The sequence below is a fragment of the Puma concolor genome, chromosome D2, assembly GCF_028749965.1.
Source record: "Puma concolor isolate L17-30 chromosome D2, mPumCon1.1.hap2, whole genome shotgun sequence".
Taxonomy (NCBI): Eukaryota; Metazoa; Chordata; class Mammalia; order Carnivora; family Felidae; genus Puma; species Puma concolor.
The window spans coordinates 18,504,236-18,527,561 of record NC_141677.1 but is presented as its reverse complement, the minus strand read 5'-3'; the positions used below and the strand labels follow the sequence as shown (position 1 = coordinate 18,527,561).

The 23,326-nt window shown below is 40.7% G+C and overlaps 1 long non-coding RNA gene across 7 annotated transcripts in view; it reads left to right on the top strand.

The window, feature by feature from the left end:
* The first annotated feature begins 725 nt into the window (after nt 1-725).
* The window catches only part of LOC147575817 (uncharacterized), an 81,517-nt gene continuing 58,916 nt past the window's right edge, over nt 726-23,326 (top strand). For 6 of the 7 annotated variants that reach the window (XR_015241587.1, XR_015241586.1, XR_015241591.1 and 3 more), the window contains exons 1-5: nt 726-856; nt 1,010-1,148; nt 16,056-16,150; nt 16,251-16,368; nt 21,897-22,071. This is a non-coding gene — a long non-coding RNA (uncharacterized LOC147575817). The remainder of the gene's footprint in view (nt 857-1,009; nt 1,149-16,055; nt 16,151-16,250; nt 16,369-21,896; nt 22,072-23,326) is intronic. The other variant, XR_015241589.1, reaches the window with a different exon arrangement.

Sequence of the window (23,326 nt, the reverse complement as noted above, 5' to 3'; positions counted from 1 at the left end):
CTTTGCCTTATGTTGTCTATTGTATGTTGGGCTATAATCTTTTTTTCCAGGCATCTGAAGGTTGTTAATTCAGCTTGTCATGTTGTTGAGCTCTTTTGGTCTGATTTCTGAGTTAGGCAAGCAGAGAGAAGCACTTTGTATCAGCCCTTCAGGTAATCTTCAGACAGGTTAGAAGAGACATGTGGCCCCCCACTCATGCTCTGTCTCTCTCTGTCTCAGAAATAAATAAACATTAAAAAAAAAAGGGGGGGGCACCTGGGTGGCTCAGTCGGTTGAGCAGTTGGGTGTCTGACTTCAGCTCAGTTCATGATCTCATGGTTCGTGGGTTTGAGCCCCACATCAGGCTCTGTGCTGACAGCTCGGAGCCTGGAGCCTGCTTCTGATTCTGTGTGTGTGTGTGTCTCTCTCCCTCCCCCACTCATGCTCTGTCTCTCTCTGTCTCAGAAATAAACATTAAAAAAAATTAAAAAAAAAAAAGAAGACACATGTGGCTCACATATATGTGACCTACACAAGAATTTGCAAATAAAGTGTGTTCTTCTCCCTCCCAGAACCAGAAAAATTGTCCCACCCTGGGAAATCAGGCTGCTGCATCTCTAAGCTCGTCGTCACTAAGACCGTTGCTGCTTTAAGACTGGGGCCACTTTAAGGCTGTTGCCACTTTAAGACTACAGTCAAGGGGGAAGGGATGGGGGAAGGGCCTCCAAAATAGCCAGAAAAGATTTGTGGAATTTTGAAGTGCCTTTTTCTTGATCCAGCTTTCACTTGGTTGCTGTAAACTTTTGACTGTTTTCCAGAGTTCTTATAAAATGTGTTCTGACAGTTTCTCTTGTTTTTTAATGTTTCTGTGGAAGGGGTGAGAGCTTGGGGCTTCCTATCTGTCATTTTTCTGACATTACTCTGCTATTTGTTTTTACATGCAGGCTTTCCTTTTGTAATAAAATGTGCCTTGGAAAGAACTGCATTGATTTCGAGCTTAGGAATATGCGATTTCTTCCTAATATTACAGGCGGAGACCTCCACGTCCCAGGAAGGGCTGGCTGTGCTCTAGAATACCTGCTGTCTCACCACCTCTGCGATGTCCATCCAGCGGTGACCCTCCGCCTGTCCCAAGAGGTCTCAACGGTTTCATCCAGGTAGCAGTATGCGTGCCTTTGTTTGCGGCACAGATAAGCATGTTGTAAAATCAGTTCAGTTGAAAAACATTTATTGACTGCCTGCTGTATGTCAGGAAAACACTGGGATATAACCGGGGATACAAATAGCAGTTGTGTGCTAAAGGAACTTACTTCTGGTGAGAGAGACAGATGGTGAGCCAACCATTTAAGGACAATGTGAAGTTTCCGTCATGGGGTTATGTGGAGGGCCCCATGGGAGCACAGAGCAGGGACTTTCTGGGGTTGAGTCTTGAAAATAAAATCAGTTAGGAGTTAGCAAGACAGAGAAGGAGGGACTGCCAGATGGAAGGTTCATAACACAGCCTGAACGAAAACTCGGGTCGCCTGAGTTCCGGTTCAGGATGTTTCGTGCTTATCCAAGTTTTAGAGTTTCACCTAAAGCAGACCTGTCTTCTCATTGAATCTCGTGGGGCTTTTTTTTTTTTTTTTCCTAGTAAGTTTTGTGGCATTTTGCTCTACTCGCAGAATTTCATTTATTAAAAGCGATTACATAATCACTGTTCTAGACAACCACTTCCTTAGTGAGGATGTCATCTAATAGGCTCCGTGTTCTGGTCTTTAACGGATTACTCGCTATTGTTGTGACCCATGTTCCAACACTGCTTGGCAGACTTTAGCTTGGTGGCCTCTAGAAATGAGGCCTTGCCTTTCTGAGATAGACCCGTGGGCGTGCCTGTCTAGGCTCAGTCCTAAGAAATCGGTCTCTCCTGAAGGGGGGGGGGGGGGTCTTGGTGGCATCCCATGGGACTCAGTGCCCCGGGAATCAGATGAGTGGATTGGGGGTGGGCCTTGCCAGCCTAGCGGAACCCCTGGATCCTTTCTCCCAGCTCTTGAGTTGGGACATGCCCAACTACAGGATTTATTTGGTAGCTGTAGGGGTCAAGTACAGATAGAGCCAAAGCTTCATGCTGAGGCAGGTCAGACAAAGCAATAGACAGGATGAAAGGATAATGGAGTAGGAGCCCTGAGCAACCAGAGAAACCAGTATGTAGAGAAGGTTAGTGACCAGGCATACAGAGAGAGGCTGAGATGAAAGATGACAGGGTGGGGGGAGGAGGGGGAGGAGGAGGAGGAGGAGGAGGAGGAGAGAGAGAGAGAGAGAGAGAGAGATGTTGCTGTTCATTCTTCTGTTTTTCTTGAGGCCCAGCTGTACTTCTTTGGTCAAGCTGGGTTCTCTTAGTTTCTCTGTATCTTAAAAAAAAAAAAATTTTTTTTTAAATACTTATTTACCTTTGAGATAGAGAGAGTGCGCAAGACCGAGTGGGGGAGGGGCAGAGAGAGAGGGAGACACAGAATCCGGAGCAGGCTCCAGGCTCTGAGCTGTCAGCCCAGAGCCCGATGTGGGACTTGAACTCATGGACTGGACCACAAGATCATGACCTGAGCCGAAGTCAGAGCTTAACCGACTGAGCCACCCAGGTGCCCCCAGGTTTCTCTGTATCTTAAACAGTGAACCCTTTGCTTGCCTTAGCTTCTGTGGGCTTCTGATCCCTCCGTGAAAATTGCTCCCGATTCCGTCCAGTGCACATCGGTTTCTCCCCAGGCCCAGTGGCTGATGTTTTCCCTCAGAGTGAGGGAGATTCTGTCAGCCCTCAGTGAATTCCTTTTCCTAGCTGGTGTGAAGGCATTTAACCCTGACCGGGGCTTGGAGGCGGTGACCCTGACTTTTCCCGCAGACACGGAGAAGTCTCTGTGGTTGATGAGACTCCGGTCGATGCCACTTACGGGCAGTTCCACATAAGCTCTGGATTAGCCATTGGATTGCCTTCCGCACAAAGAGATAGTCATTAATTCAAAGCACAGCCGTACCAAGAGTCGACACGTGGCTATGCGGTGGTCTATGAAATGTACCAGGCCAGGAGCCGGGGACACCAGATGCCCAGTTCCAAATCCGCCTTTAACTGGCTCCTGACTTGTAGCACCGGTGGCTTTACCCACAGCGTGGGGTTTTGATGCACAAGGTGAAATGAGACAAGTATACGAAAGCTCTTTGAAAAAGCGCAGCGTGTATTATCCTCAGATAGGTGAGGAACTGTATTTGCCTGGAGGGAGCCGGAAAGGGCCAACTTCTTTCCCATTTGTCCTGTCAAAGACCCACACTGGCAGGACGGCTGGAGGATGATACAGAGACTGGGGGAAATGTAGATCTTAGTTCTGGCTGTGCTTCAAATCACGGTGGTGCTTTAAGGACCCAGAGGGGCTCTGCTTACCGAGTTCCTCTGAATCAGAAGGTCCTTGGGCGCTGGTAGGAGGCCAGGGATGAGAACCTGTTCTGGGGTTCTGTCTCCTTTGAGGGCAGAACTCTGGGAGGCAGGTGGAGGCTGAAGTCAGAGCCGAAGGAAGAGGCAGCAAGAGCCAGAGCGCCACGCTGAGCACAGAAACATGCCCATCTTCCCCTTTGCCAGTCATACTGATGAGAACCAGGAGGACAGAGATGTCATCAGGACTAACAGCCTGCAGCTGTTGGAGTGGCCCTGCCAGATGGTGAGGTGGTGCGGTTATGCCAGGGTTGATGTGCGGTGGGAAGGGGTCAGGGCAGCCTTCACCCCCTGCCTCCCTTTGTCCCCAGCAGAATCCTGCTTCTTGGTGAGCAGTGTCTCTCTTGGGAGAGACAGTTGGGTGTGACGAACGTCTGGTCCTACAGAGACAGAGCGCTTCGGGTGTTTCCATCAAAGCCAAAGGCAAGCCTTTTGGTTTTAAGATTTGACCGCTGGCACCTGAAAGGACAAGTGATGGGAAGTAATCTCACGTGTTTGTGTTTGGAATTTGGCTATTTCAAATGGCCAGCGTATACTAAATAATGGAATTTGACCACTGAAAATGAACTCTGGACTCTTCTAGAGTCTGTTAGAGAATGGCCTGGCCCCTTCCACCTCCCTAGTATCATCTCTTATATCTCATAGACACACTGGGGTCTTCCATGCCTATGCCTGCCCTGCATTTCCACTCTGTGCATGTTTTTTCTCTGCATGGATCACTTTCACCCTAACGAGCCCCGTGCCCAAAGAACTCCTATGCATCCTTCAAAGCTCAGGTCAGGAGTCATGTTTCCTGGAAACTTTGTAGGTGCTCTCCTCCCTTATCTGGTAAAGTTCACTGGGTTGATTTCCATCACAGAAAGCCCTGTGCACAGTGTGCTCAAAGGTCAACCGTGTGCTCCCCTTCCCCTGGCCAGTCCCTTCCTCTTGGGGACCGTAACAAAGTATCTTTTCAGTAGAAGGTATCTCCTGATCTTCTGGACTTGCCCATATGAATAATAATAAAACCTACATTTTGAAACACGGGTATTGCCTTATGGATACAGCCATCACCTAAGTCAAGAAGTAACATTAGCAACATTTCCAGGGGCATCGTGCTCTTGTAATCCAGCAAACATTTATGAAGTGCCTTCTTCTATTCACTCATACATTCACATCTTCACCAAATATTTACCAATTATCTGTGATGGGCTAGGTAGTGTGCTGGGACTCGTTACGTACAGAGATGAGCAAAGCAGAGCTTCTGGCTTCACCACGCACGTCTTTTAATGGAAAAGACAGTATTAGTCAAACAACCACACACATGAATATACAATAGCAAACAATGATACGTGCAAGGGAGGCGAATCGAACACTGCTCTGTGCGGGTCACTCCCATGAATTATGTCCTTTAGCCCTCCCAAAAGGCCGATTTGGGGGGTACCATTGGTATTGACAGTCTAGACACGAGGAAACAAAAGTGAGGCTTTGCCCCAAGCCATGTAGCTGGAGGTCGGAGGAATCACTGAAAAGGTCTAGCTAGTCAAGAAAGACGTCAGGAAGGGGCAAACCTTGACCCAGGTCTTGAAGAAAGGATAGGATTCAGGTAGGCGAAGCTGGGAGGGGCATTACTCAAGTCGCCACCTGATTTTTAGTCCTTGCTGTGGAGGTGGGTGCCTAAGGCACCCATTGCCTTCTACCAACGAAGGAATGCAGAATTCTGGTTTAGCAGGTGTTGGCTGTCCTCAAGGCTCTTAGGCAGCTCTGCTACGGCAAAGACCTTCCAAGCTGAGACTTCACGCAACAGCTCCAGTTCGAAGGGACAGTTTTTTCTTACTCAATCTGGTATTGACATCTGACATCCTGCAGAAGGCAGCCCGAAGCTTGAGGCTTCTGGCTGTGGGAGGCTCCCTCAGGAGCTTCATTGGAGAACTCGGGAGCCTTGGGTGTCAGGAAGGGCTCTCTCACTAAAAGCAGAGCGATCTTGGGGCCAAGCGTTTCAACTTCATTTCCTAACTGAGCATCGGGACAAAGCTAGCATTTGACATTTTCTGAAGAAACACTAGCTTTGACAGAGTGCCTCAAATAGGACAGACGAAGACCGCGTCATTGGAGACCCCAAAAAATACCCCAGGCACAACCTGACCGGCCCAGGGAGGCCGATACAGGATTATATGCAGCTTTTCTCCTGGTGGGATAGAGCTGCTTCGGGGAGGTGAGAGTGGAAATGTACTTCTTCAGGAGAGAGGCAGTTGGGAGGGCTTTCATGGGGCCGAATCTTTGTTTCGCCGCTTACTAGCTGTATTACCTGTACAAGTGACTTCCCCTCTGGGAGCTGGTTTCTGCATTGGTCCAATAGGGATACAGTGTGAGTTTTATTAGATAGTGTTGGATTTAGAGTTCATACACATCTAGACATGGGCACCGTGCCTGGCATGGAGCAGGCAGTGCTGGCATCCCACTTTCCCTCATCTGCATGGGCTATGTCCTTTTCACAGCATTGGACCACACATTTATTGTAGGGAGTTGAACAGCTCAACCAACACACTCTGGGCACTAGCTGGCAAGCCTATCATGGGGGCACCAGGGAGGAGGTGTTCTTCTTTTGTATCTTCTTCCTCCTTTGAAAGTTTTTCCTCCTCTGAGACTCCACACAAGCCCAGACTTAACCAGGCACCACCATGGGACCGAAGACACATCCTCCAAGTTATGCTGTGCATGGACCCAGGTGACCTCAAACACCCTCGTCCTTGGCTGGCCTCAACTTTGTAAACACATGCTGCACAAGACCCTGTGTCCCCTGGGACTTCTGAGAGCCCCGTGCTAGATGGCTTCCCCAGGAGCAGAAATGCTGAGGAAATAAGAAATTTCCATACCAATGAGCGAGAACCACTTACTGGTTTCAGGCCAGCTGGGGCCCCTGATTGTGACTTGTAGGAATATGCTTGGCAGAGATTAAACTCCCTCTTTAATTTTTGATGTTGTTTCTTTGTTCCTTGCCTTGACCCAGCAGGGTCTTGGAAGTTTTAAAAGAAAAAAAGTCCCCGCCGCGTAGCAATGACTTGAGGTCGTGTAATAACTGATTACAGTTTACATACATTTTAGTTATTTCCATTAAAATTGTGGAAAAATAGCAGAAAAAGGATGCCATAAAAACAAATAGTTCTTTTTGCACAGAGACACAGCCCAAAGGAGGAACAAATTTGCTATTTTTATATGTATAGAAAACACATCTTCCAGTCTTGCTAGGTATCCCACAAACCAATTTATGTTGACTTTGCTTGGGGCAAGGAAGTACATTTGGGGTTCCTTCGAACTCTATTTCTGTGACAGAAAAGAATACCTGCCCCTTTTGGTAATGGATTAGGATGTGATGCTTTGTCTCCTTTTAGGGACAAAAAAGAGGATTGAGGGAAGGTATCATCTCTGGCTCCTAGACTTTAGGATAGATTTTGCTAGCTGTCAACATGTATTGTCCTTTGTTGTAAATGCTGGAGTCACCTTGTCCCCACCCTTGAGGTGCAGGTGGTGTCCATAACGGGGCAGGAAGAAGGATGTGTTGTATGTGCATCCATGCTTGTATTGTGCTAATTCTGGTAAATGAGGGTAAGTGGCGCTAAGGCCCCTCCAGGGACCATTTGTCTTGTTTACCAGATGGAATAGAATATGCCAGTCTTTTTTTTTTTTTTTCCTAAAAAATTTTTTTTTTGTTTTTGTTAATTTTTCTAAAAACAAAACTTATTTATTATTTTATTTTTATTTATTTTTAAAATAGAATTTATTGTCAAATTGGCTTCCATACAACACCCAGTGCTCATCCCAACAAGTGCCCTCCTCCATGCCCATCACCCATTTTCTCTCTCCCCCACCCCCCCCATTCACCCTCAGTTTGTTCTCTGTATTTAAGAGTCTCTTGTGGTGTGCCTCCCTCCCTCTCTGTTTGTAACTATTTTTTTCCCCTTCCCTTCCTCCATGGTCTTCTGTTAAGTTTCTCAAGATCCACAAATGAATGAAAACATAGGATATCTGTCTTTCTCTGACTTATTTCATTCAGCATAACACCTTCCAGTTCTATCCGCATTGCTGCAAATGGCATGATTTCATTCTTTCTCATTGCCAAGTAGTATTCCATCATATATATAAACCACATCTTTACCCACTCACCAGTTGATGGACATTTAGGCTCTTTCCATAATTTGACTATTGCTGAAAGTGCTGCTATACACATTGGGGTGCATGTGCCCCTTCGAAACAGCACACCTGTATCCCTTGGATAAATACCTAGTAGTGCAATTGCTGAGTCGTAGGGTAGTTCTATTTTTAATTTTTTGAGGAGCCTCCGCACTGTTTTCCAGAGCAGCTGCACCAGTTTGCGTTCCCACAAAGAGTGCCAGAGGGTTCCCATTTCTCCACATCCTTGCCAGCATCTACAGTTTCCTGATTTGTTCATTTTAGCCACTCTGACTGGTGTGAGGTGCTATCTCAGTGTGGTTTTGATTTGTATTTCCCTGATGAGGGGTGACGTTGAGCATCTTTTCATGTGTCTGTTGGCCATCTGGATGTCTTCTTTGGATAAGTGTCTATTCATGTCTTTTGCCCATTTTGTCACTGGATTATTTGTTTTTCAGATGTTGAGTTTGGTAAGTTCTTTATAGATTTTGGATACTAACCCTTCCTCTGATATGTCATGTGCAAATATTGTTTCCCATTCCATCAGTTACCTTTAGGTTTTTTGATTGTTTCCTTTGCAGTACAGAAGCTTTTATCTTGATGAGGTCCCAGTAGTTCATTTTTGCTTTTCATTCCCTTGCCTTTGGAGATGTGTCCAGTAAGAAATTGCTGCAGCAGAGGTCAAAGAGGTTGTTGCCTGCTTTCTCCTCTAGGGTTTCGATGGTTTCCTGTCTCACATTTAGGTCTTCCATCCATTTTGAGTTATTTTTGTGTATGGTGTAAGAAAGTGGTCTAGTTTCATTCTTCTGCATGTTGCTGTCCAGTTCTCCCAGCACCGTTTGTTAAAGAGACTGTCTTTTCCATTGGATACTCTTTCCTGCTTTGTTAAAGATGAGTTGGCCATGTTTTGTGGGTCTGACTCTGGATTCTCTATTCTATTCTATTGGTCTATGTGTCTGTTTTTGTGCCAACACCATACTGTCTTGATGATGACAGCTTTGTAGTAGAGGCTAAAGTCTGGGATTGTGATGCCTCCCGCTATGGTTTTCTTCTTCAATATTGCTTTGGTTATTTGGGGTCTTCTGTGATTCCATACAAATTTTAGGATTCCTTTTTCTAGCTTCGAGAACAATGCTAGTGCAATTTTGATTGGGATTGCATTGAATGTGTAGATTGCTTTGAGTAGTATTGACATTTTAACAATATGTATTCTTCCAATCCATGAGCATGGGCTGTTTTTCCATTTCTTTGTGTCTTCTTCAATTTCCTTCATAAGCTTCCTATAGTTTTCAGCATATAGATCTTTTGCATCCTTGGTTAGGTTTATTCCTAGGTATTTTTTGGTCCTTGTTACCATTGTAAACGGGATCAGCATCATTATTTCTCTTTCTGTTGCTTCATTACTGGTGTATAAAAATGCAACTGATTTATGTACATTGATTTTTGTACCCTGCGACTTTGCTTAATTCATGTATCAGTTCTAGCAGACTGTTGGTGGAGTCTTTCAGGTTTTCCATGTAGAGTATCATGTCGTCTGTGAAAACTGAAAGTTTGACTTGTTCTTTGCCTATTTTGATGCCTTTTATTTCATTCTGTTGTCTGATTGTTGATGCTAGGACTTCCAACACTATGTTAGACAACAGCGGTGAGAGTGGACATCCCTGTCGTGTTCCTGATCTCAGGGGGAAAGCTCTCAGTTTTTCTCCATTGAGGATGCTATCAGCTGTGGGCTTTCCATATATGGCTTTTATGATGTTTAAGTATGTTCCTTCTATCCCGACATTCTTGAGGGTTTTTATTAAGAAAGGATGCTGTATTTTGTCAAATGTTTCTTCTGTATCTATTGATAGGATCATATGGTTCTTATCCTTTCTTTTATTAATGCGATGAATCACATTGATTAATTTGCAAACATTGAACCAGCCCTGCAGCCCAGGAATGAATCCCACTTGATCGTGGTGAATAATTCTTTTTATATGTTGTTGAATTCGATTTGCTAGTATCTTGTTGAGAATTTTTACATCTGTGTTCCTCAGGGATATTATATTGGTCTGTAGTTCTTCTTTTTTGTGGGGTCTCTGTCTGGTTTGGGAATCAAGGTAATGCTGGCTTCATAGAATAAGTCCAGAAGTTATCCTTCCCTTTCTATTTTTTGGAACAAATTGAGAAGGATAGGTATTATCTCTGCTTTAAATGTCTGGTAGAATTCCCCCGGGAAGCTATCTGGCCCAGGACTCTTACTTGTTCAGAGATTTTTGTTAACTGATTCAGTTTCTTCACCAGTTATGGGTCTGTTCAAATTTTCTATTTCTTCCCGTTTGAGTTTTGGTAGTGTGTGGGTGTCTAGGAATTTGTCCATTTCTTCCAGGTTGTCTGGTTTCTTGGCATATAATTTTTCATAGTATTCTCTGATAATTTCCTGTATTTCTGAAGGATTGGTTGTGATAAATCCATTTTCATTCGTGGTTTTATCTATTTGGATCCTCTCTCCTTTTGAGAAGTCTGGCTAGGGGTTTATCAATTTTGTTTATTTTTTCAGAAAACCAGCTCTTAGTTTCATTGATTTGTACTACTGTTTTTTGTTCTTTGTTTGTTGTTTTGGATTCTGTATTGTTTATTTCTGCTCCGATCTTTATTATTTCTCTTCTGCTGGCCTTGGGGTTTCTTTGCTGTTCTGCTTCTAGTTCCTTTAGGTGTGCTGTAAGATTTTGTATTTGGGATTTTTCTTGCTTCTTGAGATAGGCTTGGATTGCAGTGTATTTTCCTCTTAGGACTGCCTTTGCTGCATCCCAAAGGGTTTGGATTGTTGTGTTTTCATTTTCATTTGTTTCCATATATTTCTAGATTTCTTCTTTAATTGCCTGATTGACTCATTCATTCTTTCGTAGGATATTCTTTAACCTCCATGCGTTTGGAGGTTTTCCAAACGTTTTCCTGCAGTTGATTTCAAGTTTCATAGCATTGTGATCTGAAAATGTGCATGGTATGATCTCAATTCTTTTATGTTTATTGAGGGCTGTTTTGTGACGCAGTATGTGATCTGTCTTGGAGAATGTTCTATGTGCACTCGAGAAGAATGTGTATTCTGCTGCTTTAGGATGAAAAGTTCAAGTCCATCTGGTCCAGTGTGTCATTCAGGGCCATTATTTCTTTATTGATTTTCTGCCTAGATGATCTATTCATTGTTGTAAGCGGAGTATTAAAGTCCCCTGTAATTACTGTATTCTTACCAATAAGATTGGTTATGTTTGTGATTAATTGTTTTATATATTTGGGTGCTTTCTAATTCGGTGCATAATCATCTATAATTGTTAGCCCTTCTTGATGGATAGACCCTGTAAATATTATATAATGCCCTTCTTCATCTCTTGTTACAGCCTTTAGTTTAAAATCTAGCTTGTCTGATATAAGTATGGCTACTCCAGCTTTCTTTTGACTTCCAGTAGCATGATAGATAGTTCTCCATCCCCTCATTTTCAATCTGAAGGTACCCTCAGGTCTAAAATGGGTCTCTTGTAGACAGTAAATAGATGGGTCTTGGTTTTTTATCCATTCTGATACCCTATGTCTTGATTGGAGCATTTAGTCCATATACGTCCAGTGTTATTATTGAAAGATATGGGTTTAGAGTCCTTATGTTATCTGTAGGTTTCATGCTTGTAGTGATGTCTCTGGTGTTTTGTCTCACAGGATCCCCCTTAGGATCTCTTGTAGGGCTGGTTTAGTGGTAATGAATTCCTTCAGTTTTTGTTTGTTTGGGAAAACCTTTATCTCTCTGTCAATTCTGAATGACAGGCTTGCTGGATAAAGGATTCTCGGCTGCATATTTTTTCTGTTCATCACATTGAAGATTTCCTGCCATTCCTTTCTGGCCTGCCAAGTTTCAGTAGTTAGGTCTGTTACCACCCTTATGTGTCTACCCTTGTAGGTTAAGGCCCGTTTGTCCCTAGCTGCTTTCAGAATTCTCTTTATCTTTGTATTTTGTCAGTTTCACTATGATATGTCATGCAGAATATAAATTCCTGTTACATCTGAAGGAAGTTCTTTGTGCCTCCTGAGTTCAATGTCTGTTTCCTTCCCCAGATTGGGGAAGTTCTCAGTTATGATTTGTTCAAGTACACCTCTGGCCCCTTTCTCTCTTCTTCTGGAACTCCTATGATACGGATATTGTTCTGCTTCATTGAGTCACTTAGTTCTCTAATTCTCCACCCATGGTCCAGAATTTTTTTCTTTTTTTCAGTTTCATCTTTTTCCATAATTTTATCTTCTATTTCACTTAATCTCCCCTCTGCCTCTTCAATCCTCCCTGTTGCTGCCTCCAATTTATTTTGTACCTCATTTATAGCATTTTTTAATTCATCATGACTATTTTTTAGTTCCTTGAATTCTGCAGCAATAGATTCTCTGCTGTCTCCTGTGCTTTTTTCAAGCTGAGTGATTTATCTTATGATGATTATTCTAAATTCTTGTTCAGTTATATTGTTTATATCTGTTTGGATCAATTCTTTAGCTGTCATTTCTTCCTGGAATTTCTTTTGAGGAGAATTCTTCTGATTTGTCATTTTGGCTAGTTTTCTGTCCCTTATGTGTTTTAAAAGCTTGTTATGTGCTCCTCACCCAATAGCATTACTATATTAAAGAGGGCCATACATTGTCCAGGGCCTGGCCCTTCAGGAGGTTGTTTTTTTTTTTTTTTTTTGAAGAATGTTACTTGCTCACTGTTGTTGTTTGGGTACTTTCTCTCCCTACTCTTAGTGATGTTTTGGACCCTTTACCAGGTGTACTTTGATTTGTTCATTGAAGTAGCCCCAGAAAGGAAAACAAACAAAATACAAATAGAAAACAAAAACATGTAAACACACACAGAAACAAAAAAAATCCCCCAAAACAAAAAAAACAGGAACACCAGCTACAAGTAAACAACAGGGTCGAGGCGAAGGTGATGGCAGAGACCTTACCCCATACAAAGAGAGAAATGACAGGGGTGGGGAAAAAATAAAAATTGACCAGACAAACTATTAGGCTTAATCCAGAGAGAGAGAGAGAAAGGAAAATAAAGAAGGAGGTGTAGAACATATATCAACAGAATGGATTAAATATGTGTCCGCTCAAACAAACCAACAACCAGAATAACAAGATTAGAGGAGGGAAGCGATAAGAAGGATGGAAGAATATATCTATATAATAAGAATTGTCGGAGAATTAAATCAGGCAATCCAACAGCGCTGGTCTGGAGGAGGGGCTGTCTGGTTCTTCAGCGTCAATCCCACTCTAGTCCATACTCAGCCACCAGGCATGGAGGGGCGTGGTTTGCTGTAGGTATGTCCCGCCTGCACCGTGGGCCTGCTGTCCATTCCCTGAAGTGCTACATATGGCCCATCAGGTTGTCCCAATGAGTCCCTGGAAGTGACTCTATTTCTTTGCCTCCTGGATTCTTGGAGTTCAAAGACCTTTGGACTCAACACTGCTTTGTTTGAGAGAGGAGAGAACTTTGGGTCACCCTACTTCTCTGCCATGATTGCTCCTCTCTCCAACCCCTCACTTCTGAGGGACTGCGGCGTCGACTGTAGCTGTTTCCAGTTTTTCACTTTCTTTCCAGCTGCTTTTATCGGGGGGGGGGGGTTCTTTTCCCGAACTCCGCCCCCCTGCCCCGCCACCGCCGCATCTCTGTCCTGTCTCTGCAAGCAAAAACAGCTCCCTGCCCTCCGCGGCTTCTCTCTCCCCCAGTTCACCTCTCCGCGCTGGGTGCCTGCTGAATTCTGTGGTTCAGGTTGTGTGGATTGTTGTGTTAATCCTCCAATCAGTTTTCTAGGTGTGCAGGATGGTTTCGTGTTGGTCTAGCTGCATTTCAGGGATGAGAGACGCAAGAAAACTTCCATGCTGTTCCGCCATCTTGGCCCCTCCTCCAAATATGCCAGTCTTTGTGATGGTTCAACCAGGAATCATATCTTTGTATTTAGCTTTAAAAAAAAAATGAATCTGGGGCGCCTGGGTGGCGCAGTCGGTTAAGCGTCCGACTTCAGCCAGGTCACGATCTCGCGGTCCGTGAGTTTGAGCCCCGCATCAGGCTCTGGGCTGATGGCTCGGAGCCTGGAGCCTGTTTCCGATTCTGTGTCTCCCTCTCTCTCTGCCCCTCCCCCGTTCATGCTCTGTCTCTCTCTGTCCCAAAAATAAATAAAAACGTTGAAAAAAAAAATTAAAAAAAAAAAAAATGAATCAAAAGTAAACTACCAGAGTCTTATCTTTTAAAAAAAAAATGTACTTGTATGTCTTGTAGCCAACTTCTCAGTTGTGTGATTAGCACCTACCCTGGCTCACCTCACACTCAGTAGTTTCATTTTTTTTTCCTATTTCTTTAAAAAAGGGTTTTTTTAAATTATTAAATATTAAGTAGAGTTTCCACCATTAATTAAAATGTAGAAAGCTGCAAAAGGATACTGCTCTTAACTTGAGGAGAAAATTCCAGATAACCTGCAAAATTATAACTTTTTAAAGGCCTTCTTCATAAAGCTGACATTGTTGAATACTGCAGGTAAACTGAGGGTGTGGCTGCACAACCTTTTGCCCGTACCTTAGAGACATCAGAAGGTAGGAGTATCAGTCACACAAAAAGCTCTTTGGAGAGATGAAGGTCCTCAAATTTAAGGGCCTTGAGATGGGATTTATTCTGGATTATCCAGGTGGGCCGAATATAATCACATGAGTCCTCAAAAGTGGAGAAGCTTTTCTGGCTGCAGAGAAGTGGCGAAATGGCAGCACAAGAAAGGCTCTACCCACCATTGCTTTGAAAATGGAGGAGGGGGATCACAAGCCAGGGAATGTGGGAGACCTCATTGTAAATGTCAAGACATATATAGGATCAAAGTAAATGGATGAGAAGAGTAAATAAAATAAATCAAGGCTGGTTATATTAGTATCAGACAAAGTCAATTTCTAACCCAGTGATTAGGAAGGACTTCCTATAATGATAAAGGGTACAGTAGCTTAAGAAGATGTAACAATCCCAAATGTGTATGCACTTAAAAACACAGCTCCAAAATACATAAAGCAAAAAAATGATAGAACCAAAAGGAGAAATAGGCATAATTGTAATTATAGTTGGAAATGTCAACATTCTTCTTTCAGTAATTGGTAGAACAAGCAGACCAAACAAAATCAGTAAGGATATAGAAACTGGAACAACTCAGTTGCAGGGTCTGGTCCCACCTTCTGGTATTCATACCTATGTGTGGTCCCCTTCACATCATACGAGTGTTGATCTGAGAGCCCTATATCATATAGCAGAGGTGATGGCATGTCACTTTTAAGATTAGGTTGCTAAAGACTGTGTTTTTTTTCTTTCTTTCTTTCTTTCTTTCTTTCTTTCTTTCTCTCTCTCTCTCTTTCTTTCCTTCTTTCTTTCTTTCTTTCTTTCTTTCTTTCTTTCTTTCTTTCTTTCTTCTTTCTCTTTCTTTCCATAATTTATTGTTGAATTAGTTAACATACAGTGTATACATTGTGCTCTTGACTTTGGGAGTAGATTCCCATGATTCATCAGTTACATACAATACCTGGTGCCCATCTCAACAAGTGCCCTCCTCAATGCCCATCACCCATTTCTCCCTCTCCCCCACTTTCTCCCCTCCCCCAACAATCTTCAATTTGTTCTCTGTATTTAAGACTATATTTTCTACCCTGCACGCTTATGTTCTTTCTTGGATTGTTCACTGTGGGGGAAGCCATCATGTGAACAGCACTATGGAGGGCCTGGAACTAAGGGACTATGGCCTCCTGCCAATAGTCATGTGATAGAGCTTGGGAATGGATCCTTAGGTCCAGGCAAGTCTTCAGAGACTGAAGCTCTGGGCAACAGCTTGAAAGACAACTCCATGAGAGACACTGAGCCAGAACTGCCTAGCTAAGCCACTTCTAGATTCCTTTAGAAACTTTGTGAAATAATAAATGTTAATTCTTTTAGGGTAATTTGTCATGCAGCAATAGATAATACAATGACCAAAGATTTGACCCACTTGACAATTATTGAATACTCCACCCAGAAGATCACAGTACATATTCATATTCTTTTCAATAGCCCAAACAAATTTCATTAAGATAGATTATATTCTGGGCCATAAGACAAATTTTGTCATATTTCCAATCATTTTCTTATAGTTTAATTCTCATGATTTCTTTCTTTCTTTTTTTTAAGACCTTTCATCTGGGATCACTTTCCTGGTGCTTGAAATATATCCTTTGGAATTTGTTTCTTAAGTAAGAGTATGTTTGCAGCTAATTTCAGTTTTTGTTTTTCTTTCATTTCTAAAAAAATTTATTTTACAGAGAGAGCACAAACAGAGGAGAGGGCAGGGGGAGAGAGAGAGGGAGAGAGAGAGAGGATATTTTTTTGAAGCATTTCTTTGTTTACTAATTTTCTTTCTTTTCTTTTTCTTTCTTTTCTTTTTTTTTTTTTTTTTCAAGAAAGAATATTAAGCACAAGAGAGAATCTTAAACTCTGGGCTGAGTGTGGAGCTGGATGCAGGACTTGATCCCACAGCCCTGGGATCATGACCTGAGCTGAAATCAAGAGTAAGACACTCAACCAACGGAGCTACCCAGACGCCCACAGTTTTGGTTTTTGTTTGTTTGTTTAAAAAAAATTTTTTTTAATGTTTATTTCTTTTTGAAGGAGAGAGAGAGTACGAGTGGAGGAGGGGCAGAGAGAGAGGGAGACACAGAAGCCAAAGCAGGTTCCAGTCTCTGAGCTGTCAGCACAGAGCCTGATGCGGGGCTCAAACTCATGAACGGTGAGATCACAATCTGAACCAAAGTCGAATGCTTAACCTACTGAGCCGCCCTGGCAATTCCCACCGTTTTTGCTTTTAATAGATGACTTTTTACTTCTTTCCATCTATGAAAGTTATTTGGACTGAAATAACTTTTTTTTTCTTCTTTCCATCTATGAAAGTTATTTTGACTGATAGAATTTTAGGTTTGTGTTTTTTTCTGTTAACATGTTGAGGACCTGGTTCCACTGTCTTAATTTTTGCTATTGAGAAGTCAGATACCAAACTAAATGTCATTTCTTTATAGGTAATCTGTCTTTCCTCTCTAGTTGTGTTTAATTTATTTTTGCCTGTGTCAGGAGTCAGCAAACTAGCCCACACACCACCTCTCACCCGAAAAACTAAAATTGTTACTAACTAACCCTATTCAGGAGAAGGTTGCTTGCTGTTGGTCTGTGGTGTTTTGCAACTTGACTATGATGTATCTTTTAAAATTAAATTAATTCATTAATGTTTTAGAACCAGTGTGAGCAGGAGGGAGGGGCAGAGGGAGAGAATCTTAAAACAGGCTCTACGCTAAGTACAGAGCCTGACATAGGGCTTAATCCCGTAACCCTGAGGTTACCTGAGGGTAACCTGAGATAAAATCAAGAGTCAGCCTCTATACTGACTGAGCCACCCAGGTACCCCCGAGGTGTCTTTGGATTTATTCTCCTTGGGATTCTTTGAGATTCTTGAATATGAAGCTTTTTATCCTATGAGTTTTAGAGAATTTTAATCTACTCTCACTTTAAATACTATCTCTGACTCTGTTTCTTTATTTCTTCTTTTGAAATCCCAACTAGACATTTGTTAGACTTTACTATCTTTTCTTTTGATCTTTCAGATTTTCTTGTTCTTGTTCTTCACACCTCATTCTGTGTAATTCCTTCAGATTTATTTTTCATTCTATAAATCTCTCTTCATATGTCTCATCTGCAGTTAAACCCAACGTAATTCTTCACATTTCAATTCTTGTATTTTTTAATTTTCCAAACCTCGGTCCTATACAATTTTTATTCTTTAAATATTTTACATATATGCTTTTATATGTTTAATAATTCCAATTTTAGAATTCTTGGTGGGTCTGATTCTGTTGTTTTGTTGTTTTTTCTCTGGCTCTAACTCATGGAGACTTGTTTCCTGGGTATTAAATGATATTTTTCTTTGTGAGCTCTTGATTGTTGAGATTGTACCTGTGGAAATTCTTTGGGTCCTCCATTGAAAGTTGTTTTCTCCAGGAAAAGTTTGTATCTGTCAGTTGCCTGGGGCACTATTAACTCAGAACCTGTTTTTTTTTAAGATATAATTGACATATAACATTATATTATTTGTTATTACATTATCACTACTTGACATTAACATTATATTACTTGATTTAAGTATACAACATAATAATTTTATATTTGTGTATATTGCAAAATGATCACAACGGTACGTCTAATTTAGCTAACATCTATCACCACACACAGTTATAAATTCTTTTTCTTATGATAAGAACTTTTAAGATCTATTCTCTTAGCAACTTTCAAATATACAATACAGTATTATCATTATCATTTTCATTGGCTTCCATATACTTTTTGATTTCTTCCTTAATTTCTTGGTTAACCCATTCATTCATTCTTGGTTAACATTCATTTAGTAGGATGTTCTTTAATCTCCAAATATTCATGGTTTTTCCCATTTTTTTCTTGAGATTGATTTTGAGTTTCAAAGTACCGTGGTCTGAAAATATGTATGGTATGATCTCGATCTTTTTGCACTTGTTGAGGGCTAATTTGTGTTCCACTATGTATCTATTCTGGAGAATTTTCCATGTGTCCTCAAGAAGAATGTGCGTTCTGCTACTTTAGGATGAAATGTTCTGAATATATCTGTTAAATCCATCTGGTCCAGTGTGTCATTCAAAGCCACTGTTTCCTTGTTGATTTTCTGCTTATATGATCTGTCCATTGCTGTAAGTGGGGTGTTGAAGTCCTTACTATTATGGTATTATTATCAATGAGTTTCTGTTATGTTTGTGATGAATGGATTTATATATTTGGGTGTTTTATGTTGGGAGCATAAATATTTATAACTTAGCTCTTCTTGGTGGATAGACCCCATAATTATGATATAATGCCCTTCTTCATCTCTTGTTACAGTCTTTATTTTAAAATCTAGTTTGTCTGATATAAGTATAGCTACTCCAGCTTTCTTTTGGTGCCCATTAGCATGATAGATGGTTCTCCATCCCCTTACTTTCAATCTGAAGATGTCTTTAGGTCTAAAATGGGTCTCTTGTAAACAGCATATAGATGGATCTTGTTTTCTTATCCATTCTGATACCCTATGTCTTTTGATTGGAACATGAGTTCTGTGAGTACTGACAGATATGAATTTATTACCATTGTGTTGCCTATAGAGTTTGGAGTTCCTGGTGGTGTCCTCTGGTCCTTTCTAGTCTTTGTTGCTTTTGGTCTTTTTTGTTTTGTTTCATCTTTTCTACCCTCAGAGAGTCCCCATTAAGATTTCTTGCAGGGCTGGTTTAGTGGTCACAAACTCCTTTAGTTTTTGTTTGGGAAACTCTTTATCTTTCCTGATATTTTGAATGACAGCCTTGCTGGATAAAGAATTCTTGCTTGCATATTTTTACTATTCAGCACGTTGAATACATTCTGCCACTCTTTTCTGGTCTGCCAAGTTTCTGTGGATAGTTCTGCAGCAAACCTGATCTGTCTTCTCTTATAGGTTAAGGACTTTTGTTCCCTTGCCGCTTTCACAATTCTTTCCTTGTCTGTGTATTTTGTGAATTTGACTATGATATGCCTTGTTGATAGTCTTTTTTGTTGTTGTTGAATCTAATGGGAGTTCTCTGTGCTTTTTGGACTTTGATGTCTATGTCTTTCCTCAGATTAGGAAGGTTTTCTGCTGTAATTTGCACACATAAACCTTCTGCTCCTTTTTCTCTCTCTTCATCTTCTGGGACTCCTATGATTGAGATGATGTTCCTTTTACATAAGTCACTGAGTTCTCTAATTCTCGTATCATGTTCTTTTGCCTTAGTTTCCTTCTTTTTTTTCTGCTTCATTATTCTCCATAATTTTGTCTTCTATATTGCTGATTTACTGCTTTGCTTTGTCCATCCTTGCCTCCGTGGCATCCATTTGAGATTGCATGTCGGTTATAGCATTTTTAATTTTGTCCTGACTGGATTTTGCTTCTTTTATCTCTGCAGAAAGGGATTCTATGCTTTTCTCCAACCCCTGCTAGTATTCTAAGTATTGTGATTCATTTTTCCAAAGAAGACATGCAGATGGCAAACCGATACAAGATGCTCAACATCACTAATCATCAGGGAAATGCAAATTAAAAGGCACAATGAGATATCACTTTACACTTGTCAGAATGGCTGGAATCAAAAAGACAAGAAATAGGGGTCCCTCGGTGGCTCAGTCGGTCAAGTGTCTGACTCCTGATTTTCCTTCAGGTCATAATCCCAGGGTCATGGGATTGAGCCCATCGTTGTGCTCTGAGCTGAGAGTGGAACCCCCCCCCTCCTTGCTCTCTCTAAAATTAAAAAAAAAATTTTTTAAGACAAGAAATAACAAATGTTGGCAAGGATATTGAAAACAGGAATCTTCATGTGCTTCTGGTAGGAATGTAAATTGGTGCAGCCACTCTGGAAAACAGTGTGGAGGTTCCTCAAAAAATTAAAAATAGAAATACCATATGATTGAGTAATTCCACTACTGGGGTATTTACCCAAAGAAAACAAAAACATTAATTCAAAAAGATATATGCACTCTTTATTTTATTTATTTGAATCCTCTCTTTTTTTTTTTCTTGGTGAGTCAAGCTAAAAGTTTGTCAATTTTGTTTATCTTTTAAAAAACCAGCTTTTCACTGGGTATTGTATGTAAGCAATGAATCATAGGAATCTACCTCCAAAACCAAGAGCACACTGTATACACTGTATGTTAGCTAACTTGACAATAAATTTAAAGAATAAATAAAAAATAAAAAAATATTGGGTTTGAAAATAAAATAAAATAATTTGAAATAAAAAAAAAAAACAACCCAGCTCTTAGCTTCATTGATCTTTTCTGTTGTCTTTTTAAGTCTTTTATTTATTACTACTCTGATATTTTAGTAGTTTCTTGAGGTCTAAAGTTAGGTTCTTCATTTGAGATTGTTCTTGGTGTAGGCATTTATTACTATGAACTTTCCTCTTAAAACTGCTCTTGCTGCATCCATCCCTTAAGTTTTATTTTTTTTAATTTTGAAGTATAGTTGATACACAATGTTACATTAGTTTCAGGTGTACAACATAGTGATTCAAAAACTCTGTATGTTATGCTATGTTCACAAGTGTGGCTACTGTCTGTTACCATACAATGCTATTAAAATACCATTGATTATATTCCCGATGCTGTGCCTTTCATTCTCATGACTTATTCATTCCATAACTAAAATCCTATATCTCCTACTCCCTTTCATCCATTTTTCCCATTCCCCTCCCCTCTGGTAACCATCAGTTTATTTCTCTTTATTTATGGGTCTGCTTCTGTTTTTTGTTTATTTATTTTCTTATTTTGGTCTTGTAGATTCCACATATAAGTAAAATCACATAGTATTTATCTTTTTCTGACTTACTTAGCATAATATCCCTTAGGTCCATCCATGTTGTTGCAAATGGCAACATCTCACCTTTTCTATGGCTGAGTAATACTCCACTGTGTGTGTGTGTGTGTGTGTGTGTGTGTGTGTGTGTGTGTGTGTATGTATTTTCTTTATCCATTTTCCACCACATTTTCTTTACCCATTCATTTGTTGATGCATACTTGGGTTGCTTTCATATCTTGGCTATTGTAAATACTGCTGCAATAAACATAGAGTACATATATCTTTTTGAATTAATGTTTTTATTTTCTTTGGGTAAATACCCCAGTAGTGGAATTACTCAATCATATGGTATTTCTATTTTTAATTTTTTGAGGAACCTCCACACTGTTTTCCAGAGTGGCTGCACCAATTTACATTCCTACCAGAAGCACATGAAGATTCCTGTTTTCAATATCCTTGCCAACATTTGTCATTTCTTGTCTTAAAAAAAATTTTTTTTTTTAATTTTAGAGAGAGCAAGAGGGAGGAGGTTCCACTCTCAGCTCAGAGCCCAACGATGGGCTCAATCCCATGACCCTGGGATTATGACCTGAAGGAAAATCAGGAGTCAGACACTTGACCGACTGAGCCACCGAGGGACCCCTATTTCTTGTCTTTTTGATTCCAGCCATTCTGACAAGTGTAAAGTGATATCTCATTGTGCCTTTTAATTTGCAATTCCCTGATGATTAGTGATGTTGAGCATCTTGTATCTGTTTGCCATCTGCATGTCTTCTTTGGGAAAATGTCTGTTCAGATGATGTGCTCATTTTTATTCAGATTATTTGTGTTTTTTGGTGTTGAGTTGTGTAAGTTTTTTTTGTTAATTTTTTTTTTAACATTTATTCACCTTTGAGAGACAGAGAGTAAGCAGGGGAGGGACAGAGAGACAGGGAGACACAGAATCCGAAGCAGGCTCCAGGCTCTGAGATGTCAGCACAGAGCCCGACGCGGGGCTTGAACCCACAAATCATGAGACCATGATCTGAGCGAAGTTGGACACTTAATCGATGGAGCCAACCAGGCACCCCGAGTTGTGTAAGTTTTTTATATGGCTATTAACCGCTTATTGGCTATACCATTTGCAAGGTCCTTTATCCATTCAGTGGGTTGCCTTTTTGTTTTGTTGATAGTTCCTTCACTGTGTAAAATCTTTTTATTTTGGTGTCATCCCAACAGTTTGATTATGCTTTTGTTTCTCTTGTCTTAGGAGACATATCTAGAAAAATGTTGACATAGCTGATGTCAAAGAAATGACTATCTTTGTTTTCTTCTAGGAGTTTTATGGTTTCAGGTCTCACATGCTGGTTGTTTAATCTATTTTATTTTATTTTATTTTATTTTATTTTATTTTATTTTATTTTATTTTATCTTATTTTATTTTATCTTATTTTATTTTACTTATCTCTCTATGTATTTATTTTTGAGAGACAGAGAGCGGGCAAGCATGTGTGCGCACACACATGAGCTAACAAGGGAGGGGCAGAGGGAGAGAGAGAATTTCAGGCAGGCTTCACACCCCGCATGGAGCCCAATGCAGAGCTTGATCTCACGAAACCTGAGCTGCAATCAAGAGTTGGACACTTAACCGACTGGGCCACCCAGGCACCCCAGAGGTGTTTCATCCATTTCATTTTTGTGTGTGGTGTAAGAAAGTGGTCTAGTTTCATGTTTTTGCATGTAGCTGTCCAATTTTCTTAGCACCATTTATTGAAGAGACTGTCTTTTCTCCATTGTATATTCTTGCCTCTTTTGTTATAGATTAATTGACCATGTATGTATGGGCCTATTTCTGAGCTCTCTATTCTGTTCCATTGATCTCTAGGTCTGTTTTTGTGGTTATATTTACTATGGTAAATAGTGGTTATAATTACTATAGTAATTTGATGACTTTTGCTTTGTAGTATGTTTTGAAATTTGGAGTATGATATCATCATTTGTTCTTCTTTCCTCATATTGCTTTGGCTATTTGGGCCTTTTGTTCTCTCATATAAATTTTAGGATTGTTCGTTCTAGTTCTGTGAAAAATGCTATTGGTATTTTGATTGGGATTTGTATTGACTCTGTAGACTGCTTTGAGTAATATGGACATTTTAACAATATTGGTTTTTCCAATCCATGAGCATGGAATAGCTTTCCATTTGTGTTGTCTTCAATTTCTTTTATCTGTGTTTTACAGTTTTCGGGGTACAGGCCTTTCACCTTCTTAGTTAAGTTTACTTCTAGGTATCTTACTCTTTTTGGTGCAATTATAAATCAAGTTGTTTTCTGAATTTCTCTTTCTGCTACTTCA